A 10,006-nucleotide genomic window follows, 5' to 3' on the forward strand; every position below is an offset into this window, starting at 1 on the left:
TAGAATTGTGTAACAGGGAATTGGAAGCTAGGCACCCAACAAGAAAGTGACTCTTTCCATTGGAAGAAAACACACAACAGTACAGATAGAGAATTGTTCTTAGATAAAAATATAGCTGGCAGAGAAATTCCCAACATAATTGTAGATCAGTCAGGTGTGACTATTTTTAAAAAATCCACATCTTAGGGATTTAGTCATGAAAATTCTAACTCGGAAAATCTAGGTTGAGGTTCAGAAATCTTTCTAAAATCTTAGTATGATACTGATGCCATCTTTTTGGGACTAATATTGTAGATTGATTAGAAGGGAAACTTAAGATTTGAGCAAACAAAAAATCTATCAGGACATTAAATTATAGAGAGCCAGAATTTTACAAGATAGAACTGAAATTGGTGTTTGGAAAATTAATACCAAACAATTGTATTTCAAATTAATCCTAAAAGGAACAACAAGAAAACTTAAAAAAATTAAAAAGGAAGGGACCAAACCTACTAGAGAGGGCAAAGACTTCAAACCAAAAACAGCAACAACAACAACAAACAGAACATAGAGAGGAGACTTGAATCTTTTTAAGAAGCATAAGAAGCAGATTCCAGGCCAGAGAATAGTAATAGAAGATTAGAGGGAAAAGGTACATTTAATTCTGTTTTAAAATTTTTGGAGAATAAGTTCTTCACAGTTAAAGCAATGGTTGAGCTGGACTTTGAAGAAGACACTGTTAATGGGTAAGCAAGATTTTTGTTTTGTTTTTGACATTTTCAGTCAGATGAGAATTATCACTAAACTTTATGTAATTTAATATTTCCTTAATTCAGAAGAAAATTGAGGATTTTAGTGTCTTCAGGTCATCACTTTTGGACAGATATTTTTATGGAACCCATTTAATTACAGACTTTGATTTTTCACTTAAAATCTCTACAGAATGTTAAATGTTTGAAGAGAAAAAACTGGTACAGGACAACTGTACATATTAAAAGATCTTAAAGATCCTGATGTAGCCATGTTTCTAAGAAATCTAAGAAATTGAAGTAGCATTAAGAGGGGAAGTATATGAAGGTGTGACTTCACCTACAGTAGTGCATGGGATTGGTTGAGTGAAGTCCGAGAAAAAGCAATCACTGATAATTTTTGGATTTATTTTTACCACTTCTGTGGCTTATATATTTTTGATCATCTCTAGTAAATATAATCAGAATAAAAATTTTCTAAACTAAAGAACAAGTATCTATATGCTTTAAGACCTATACTTGGAGAGAGATAAAATGATAAAAATGGTAAAAATGGCCAACATTCTTCTATCAGCAATAGTATTGCTGTATTTTACTGTTCCTAAGTGCTATATAGCACTTGACATGTGTATAACACAATTTATTCATTTCTCTAGTAATGGACTGTGATGTTGCCTCCTGCTTTATCTCACCACAAACACCATCCTTAAATAGGGTCCCTTCTAGGAACTATGCAGTAAACCTACATATACATTTCTCTCAGATACACACATATACAAGAATAATACAATGTCATGGGATATTTATATTGTACAAAATACTGCCAGATTCTATAACTCCTATAATTTTTTTCTTTTAAAAATTTTAACTCTGGGTAGCTAACATACAGTACAATATTGGCTTCAGGAGTAGAAGTCAGTGATTCATCACTTACAACACCCAGTACTCATCAAAACAAGTGACCTCCTTAATACCCATCACCCATCTTAGCCCATCCCCCACCCACCTTCCTCCATCAACCCTGTTAGTTCTCTATCACTGAATCACTTCTGGTTCCCCCCTCCTTTTACCCCTTCCCATATGTTCATCTGTCTTGTTAAATTCTACATAGGAGTGAAATCATACGGTATTTAACATTGGTTGATGGAAATGCAAACTGGTGCAGCCACTCTGGAAAACTGTATGGAGGTCCCTCAAAAAGTTAAAAGTGGAACTACCTTATGATCCAGCAATTGCACTGCTAGGTATTTACCCAAAGGATACAAAAATGCAGATTTGGAGGGGCACATGCACCCCGATGTATATAGCAGCATTATCAATAATAGCCAAATTATGGAAAGAGCCCAAATATCATCGACTGATGAGTGGATAAAGAAGTGGTATGTATTACAATGTAATATTACTCAGCCACCAAAAAGAATGAAATCTTGACATTTGCTACAATGTGGATGGAGCTGGAGTATATTATGCTAAGTGAAATAAGTCAGAGAAAGACAAATACCATATGCTGTATTAGTTTAAATGGCCATTAACAGTGTCTATCAATATAGTGTCTGTCAATGGTAATGGTCTACTTTCTAATTTTTGTCCTTCTGGTGAGTGTAATATATTACTGCAATAAATTTCAGATATTCACTTATCTAGGTATAAATGAGGTTGAGAATTTCTGTAGCTGTTTGCCATTTAGTTTTTTCTTCGAATCTATTCATATACATTATTTTCCTATTAGGCAATAATTTCTATATATTCTAGATGCTTGTCAGTGTTCAGTCTTAGACTCTGCAGTTATTCTAGATACTTATTTGGTATCTACTCAGAAAATTCTAGGAAGGGCATCATTTTCTGTTATACACTGCTAGATCACCAGTGTAAATATAACATCTTGGTGCAAGAAAAGAATCCATGTGTTTGCTGAACGGAAGATTTGTCTTCGTTATAAAACTTCCATACAGTAAACCCCAAGTTTGCCATGTCTACTTGCTACTTTTATAGCCACATACATTTACTTTCATTTAGGAATCATCAGTTAATTCAAGACTAGAATTCAATAGAGTAGTTGAAAAAATTGGTAAATATTTGGTTCTCAGTTCCTATCAGATAACAAGGTTACCTAAAGTTGAATGTCTTCATCTCTACCCCCTTCCTCCATACAAACTTATCAATGAGAAAAGCATTGTATTCTATCCGTGCCTCCAAAGGATTATATCAAAAATTACATCACATCCATGCCTTGACTATACCTAGGATACATAGAATGTTAAAATTCATGAATTTCATGGAATTAGGGAAATAAAAACACAGCTGAGTCAGCTCCAGAATCTACAGTGAAGTTAGGCAGACCCAGTATAGAAAAGAGAAGCTAGGGACCCTGTGGGTAATAAAACACAAACTTGCTCCAAGGCAGATAACGAGAATGCAGAGAAAATGCACAGAACAAGAAGAGTTTTGTTTTTGTTTTTGTTTTTTTTGTTTTTTTTGAAAATTTTTTGGAGCCAGGAGAGGTGGTAATTAGGAAATGTGAGGCATCTCTTGGAGGCATGGTGGTAAAGGGAAAGGAGTAGAGCTATTCCATCAATTGTAAGATAAGAAGGAATAGGGACAACACCCATCTATCCACCTCCCCCAAAATTATAACAATGATTGAAGAATCTACCTGTTATATCAGCAGAAGAGGACATTCTCAAATCTATTAAAGCCTAATAAGTAACCCAAAACACTTAATCAGTCTACATACAAATACAACTCTGGTCAGGGAAATAGGATACTAAAAAAAAAGATAAAAATGGCATCCATGTAAATGAACTCCAAGAAAACATAAAATGAGGGTGAAGACATCTCAGTTTAAAATTCTCTGCCAACTTCCATAAGACTGAAACAGAAAATTGTATACCAGTCTGTGAACTCAGATATTCTTGAATATTTGGAGGTAAAAACAGGCAAACAAAATCAAATAGTAAACCAGAAATTAAAAATGTAATAATTGGGCCAAGAAAGAGGTGGGGAGAGTCGTCTGATTAAAATCTTTTCATTTTCACTATTGAAATCTTAGAAAGGATTTACATTAAAAAATGTTCAAGAACTCAGAGTTGATTAAAAATTTAATATCAAGAAAAGATGTGAAAATCAGCCTTAGAAGTGAAATGAAGTAAAAAGGAGAAGAAAAGACAGAAAATAGGCAATGAATTTCTAACATGTGTAACTGGAGTCCCTAAAATTAAAACAAATCCATTGGTTATAATTATAATGAAAGAAAATTCTCTAGAATATGGTTATTCAAAAATACATCTTGAAAGCATCTAGCATGTAACCAGGAAAATTAATGCAGGGCAATACAGTACAAAACCTACCCTATTAAAAACAGTTTAGGGTACAGTTTTTAGAGCTTTCTGGAAAATTATCCTGTCACAAAAAAATTAGAATGTTGGACTTTATAGCAGCAAGGTACAAACTGATGCACTATTGGAACTGTAATTTGAAAGAAAAAAAAGTGAGATAAGTCAAAAATTTTATATTAGCCACAGTGTTAAGGATCCAGATATGTGTATGTATCTCCAGGAAATCTTGTACACATAATATAAAACCTAATGAAACAAGTCCATGGATGGTTGGTAAGAAGTAAAAGGGTTAAAGTATGAGATTTCAGAGTGGGTCTTATATAGGTTTGAGTTTTTGAACTAGGTTAATACTTTATTCAAAAAATATTTACATGGATAAAAGAGAAACCCACTAAATTTTCATACTAATATAAATGATACCAAGTATAAATAAAAATCCCCAAGAAGTAATGTTCTATACTGCTCAGATACAATCTTAAAAAGTATTAAGAGATATTTTACTTTATGTAGATTTGGTTTTGATGCTATTAGTGTAGCAATCTTAAATATTTTTTGGATCAAGTGTATAAACCTATTGATGAGGACCTGGTATCTCATTGTTGGAAGAAGGAGACTAGAAAAATAGAGCAATGGTAAAACTCTTCATAGAAAATTATCAACTGCTCCATGTAGAAGTAATGGTAAAACTAGGAAATTATTTCACAACATCCATTGTGATAATTGATGTTGGCAGTGAAAATCAGTTTATACTAATCTGAAAATATCAAATACTTATTAAAAATGGGATAAACTTACCTTCATAATGGGTCAACTGGTAGACATCAGAATGACCCAATTTAACATCACTAATGATGGCACAAATTGCCATGCTGTATCTCCCAATGTGACAGAATGAGGACAGAATATCACCCATGTGGTATTCTACCCAAAAATATCTAACTTGAATATAGTCAGATAAGTAAAGAAGGACATTTGGTCAATCAGCTGCTGTAGATGCCTCACATATGTTTAAAAAAACAAAAAAAACCAAAAACCTAAATTAGAAGGGCCACACATACTACAGGCTAACATGTTACTCGATTGAGAAAGACTGGAGAGAAGGGACAGTTAATGAGCAACATTGATTAGAGATCAGGAGCCTGCTAACAAGGTTATTTGGGGACACTTGTGGAAATTTGGCTATGAATTTGAGGGTGTACTTTATATAGAAATTAGGATTGTAACAATTAAATTTCTTGAGTGAGTGAATGAACTGTACTGTGGCTTTTAGGATAACTTTTTGTTCTTAGGGACATACAAAAGTATTTAGTGTTGAGTGTCCTGATGTCCACAACCCTTCCCAAATGGTTCGCCCCTCCCCCCCAAAAATGTTTATGTTGGGAGTGGTGGTGAATAAAGGTAAGACTATATGGAAGTTAATTGCATAATTATAATTTTTCTGTAGATTTCAACATTTAAAAAATATTTGGTTAAAGTAATAGTACATGTATGAGTAAGAAATTTCACAGAAGTAGTTGTAAAATTTTTTCTTCCCTTAAATAGTAGGAATGATGAAGGTAGTGCTTAAAACATAGTAAGCATTAAGCTCTTAAGACCGTTATAAATACCCTGTCATTTAAAATTCACTATAAACTTGAGGTAGGGAATATTTCCATTTTATAGAAGAAACTAAGCACAGAATGGTTAAGGAACTTATTCAAGATTACATAGCTAATGAAGAAACAATCTATTTAAATAGCAAGGCTTAGTCTAAAGCTTCTCAAGTCACAAATGGCACATGTTTGGAGTAATCTGTAACTGCAGTATCAGCATTGATTTGCACAGGGCCATTTTATGTAAGATATGTGCATGTATATCTACATATATACACATATGTATTTATGCACATATACATGCCTATACATGTCATCAAGACATGAAGTGGATATCTATATTATTTCTGATGTGCATATTAAAGACCACTAGGCAAGGCATATAGTTCAGGATAAAAGGCTAAAGAGCAAAGAAAATATATCTTATTTGACTGGAATGAATGTTAGTAGTTTGATATTAAGAAACCAGAAATAATTGTTGGGTTCGCTTAGTAACATTGAGATAAAATTTTCATTCATTTATTCATTCCATGTCAACATATATTTGTGTGCCCATGTGCTATGTATTGTGGTAAAAACCATGATAATATTGGTGATTAATTCTGTCTTTGCCCTCAACTATTCCATGGACTCTATAAATATGTTACATTTGTGGCCAATGTTATGAATTAGAAGAATTATCAAATCATGAGAGTACAAAGGACTCTGAGGTCATTAGTTGTCAGTGAAAGTTTTATTTAGAAAGATAGCATTCTACAATGAGTAGATCAACCAAGAAATCCAGGAAGAAATAAAGTGCATGGAAACAAATGAAAGTGAAAACACAATGATCCAAAACCTTTGGGATGCAGCAAAAGTGGTTTGAAGAGGAAGTTCACAGCAATACAGGCTTACCTCAAGAAGCAAGAAAAGTCTCAACCTAACCTTACATCTAAAGCAGCTAGAAGAACAAATAAAACCAGCAGAAGGAAGGAAATAAAGATTAGAGCAGAAGTAAATGGCATAGAAACTAAGAAAACAGATCAGTGAAATCAGGAGCAGGTTCTTTGAAAACATGAACAAAAATGCTAAACCTCTAGCCAAATGTCTAAAAGACTCAATCACAAATGAAAGAGGAGAAATAACTGACACCACAGAAACACAATTGAAAGAGAACATTATGAAAAACTATGCGAAGAAGTTAGACATCTTAGAAGAAATGGATAAATTCCTAGAAACCTATACTTACCAAAACAACAAAGAAAATTTGAACAGACCCATTACCAGCAAAAAATTTGAATCAGTAATCAAAAATCTTCCAATAAAAGTCCAGAACCAGATGTTTTCACAGGTGAATTCTACCAAACATATAAAGAGTTAATACATATTCTCAAACTACGCCAAAAAAAAACCCCCAAAAAACAAAAAAAACCTGCCACATTCATTGAGGCCAGTATCACCCTGATACCAAAACCAGATAAAGACACACAAAAAAAGGAACTACAAGCCAATATCTCTGATGAACATAGATGCAAAAATACTCAATAAAATACTAGCAAACCAAATCCAACAATACATTAGAAAAAAACATTCACAATCAAGTGAGAATTATTCCTAGGATGCAAGCGTGCTTCAGTAATTTGCAAATGAGGGGTACCTGGGAGGCTCAGTCCTTAAGCGTCTGCCTTCGGCTCGGGTCATGATCCCAGGGTCCTGGGATCCAGCCTCGCATTGGGGTCCCCACTCAGCAAGGAGTCTACTTCTCCCTCTGTCTCTGCCTGCTGCTCCCCTTGCTTGTGCTTGCTCTTTCTCTGTCAAATCTAAAAAAAAAAAAAAAAAAAAAAAAAAAAAATTGCAAGTGAAACAATATGTCAGTAAGACAAAGGATAAAAACCACATGATCACTTCAATAGACACAGAAAAAGCTTTTGACAAAGTACAACATCCATTCAAGATAAAAACCCTCAGGAAAGTAGGTTTAGAGGGAATATACCTCAACATAATAAAGGCCATCTTTGGGAAAGAAACCACAGCTAACATGATACTCAATGGGGGAAAACAGCTTTCCCCCTAAGGCCAGGAATAAGACAGGACTGTCCACTTTCACCATTTTTATTCAACATAGTACTGGAAGTTCTAGCCACAGTAACTGGACAACAGAAAAGGCATCCAATTTGGCAAGGAAGTAAAACTTGTAGATGACATGACACTATATATAAAAGACCCTACAGGCTCCACCAAACAGAACTGATAAATGAATTCAGTAAAGTATGGAGTACAAAATCAATGTGCAGAAATTGGCTTTATTTCTATACACTAATGAAGTGGCAGAAAGAGGAATTAAGAAAACAATCCCTGGGGCCCCTGAGTGGCTCAGCTGGTTGAGCATATGACTCTTGGTTTTAGCTCAGGTCATGATCTCAGGGTAATGAGATTGAGCCTTATGTTGGGCTCCACACTCAGTGGGGAGTCTGTTTGAGATTCTCTCCCTTTCCTACTGCCCCTCCCCACCTCGTGCACATGCTGTCTAAAATCAAAAAAAGTCCCTTTACAATTGCGCCCAAAGTAATATACCTAAGAATAAACCTAAACAAAGAGGTAAAACACCTGTACTCTGACAACTATAAAATACAGATGAAAGAAACTGAAGAGAACACAAAGAAATGGAAAAATATTCCATGCTCATGGATTGGAATAACACATAAAATGTCTATACTACATAAAGCAATCTACACATTTAATGTAATCCCTATCAAAGTACCAACAGCACTTTTCACAGAGTTAGAACAAACCTAAAATTTGTGCGGAACCACAAAAGACCCCAAATATTCAAAGCAGTTTTGAAAAAAGCAAAACTGGAGGTATCACAATTCTGGACTTCAAGTAATATTACAAAGCTGTAGTGATCAAAACAGTATAGTCCTGGCACAAAAATAGAGCAATAGAATAGAAAATCCAGAAATAAATTCACAATTACATGGTTAATATTCAACAAAGGAAGAAGATGCAATGGGAAAAAAATGGTCTCTTCAAATAATGGGAAAACTGGATACCTACCTGCAGAAGAATGAAACTGGATTACTTCCACCACACACAAAAATAAACTCAAAATGGATTAAAGACTTAAATGTGTCTCGAGACCTGAAGTAAAAGTCCTAGAAGAGCATATAGGTGGTAATGTCCCCAACATCAGCCATAGCAACATTTTTTAATATGTTTCCTGAGGCAAGGGAAATAAAAGCCAAAATAAACTGTTGGGAGTACCAAAATAAAAAGCTTCTACAGAGCGAAGGAAATAGCCAACAAAAGTTAAGAGGTAACCTACTGAATGGTAGAAGGAATTTGCAAATGATGCATCTAATGAAGGATCAGTATCCAAAATATGTAAAGAATGTAAATCAACACCCAAAAATAATCCAATTAAGAGTGGGCATAAGACATGAATAGACATTCCACCAAAGAAATCCAGATGGCCAAAAGACACGTGAAAATTTGCTCAGCATCACTCATCAGGGAAATGCAAATCAAAACTACAATGTCACCTCACACTTATCAGAATGATTAAAATCAAAAACAAATGTTAGGATGTGGAGGAAAAGGAACACTTGTGCACTGTTGGGGGGAATGCAAACTGGTGCAGCCACTCTGAGAAACAGTATGAAGGTTCCTCAAAAAATTAAAAAAAAATAGAACTATTCTGTGACCTAGTAATCGCACTACTGGGTATTTACCCCAAAATACAAACATTAATTCAAAAGGATATATGCACCCCTATATTTATAGCAGCACTATTTACAATAGCCACATTCTGGAAGGAGCTTAAGTGTCCATTGGTAGTTGAATGGATAAACACACATGCACACACAGGAATATTATTCAGTCATTAAAAGAATGTCTTACATTTTCAACAACATAGATCGAACTAGAGAGTATAATGCTAAGTGAAATAAGTCAAACAGGTACTATTGGATCTCCTATGTGGACTTTAAACAAATGAGCAAAGAAGAAAAAAAGACAAACCAAGAAACAGCCTTAACTCTAGAGAACAAACTGATGGTCACCAGAGGAGAGGCGGGTGGGGGGATGGGTGAAATAGATGATGGGGATTAAGGAGGGCACCTGTCGTGATGAGCACTGTACTCTGAAAACTATAAAACAGATGAAACTGAAGAGAACACAAATGGATGATGTATGGAAGCGTTGAATCACTATCCTACACCTGAAACTAATATAACACTAAGTTAACTAGACCTAAAAGTAAAAAATAACACTTGATTCAGCCTTGATTAGAATACATAGGAATTTGACAAATGCAGCCCTCTTTGTACTATACACACCCACTGAATTTTATGAAAGTAGGTGTTTTTCATGT

This window comes from Zalophus californianus, chromosome 11 (genome assembly GCF_009762305.2).
Source record: "Zalophus californianus isolate mZalCal1 chromosome 11, mZalCal1.pri.v2, whole genome shotgun sequence".
Lineage (NCBI taxonomy): Eukaryota > Metazoa > Chordata > Mammalia > Carnivora > Otariidae > Zalophus > Zalophus californianus.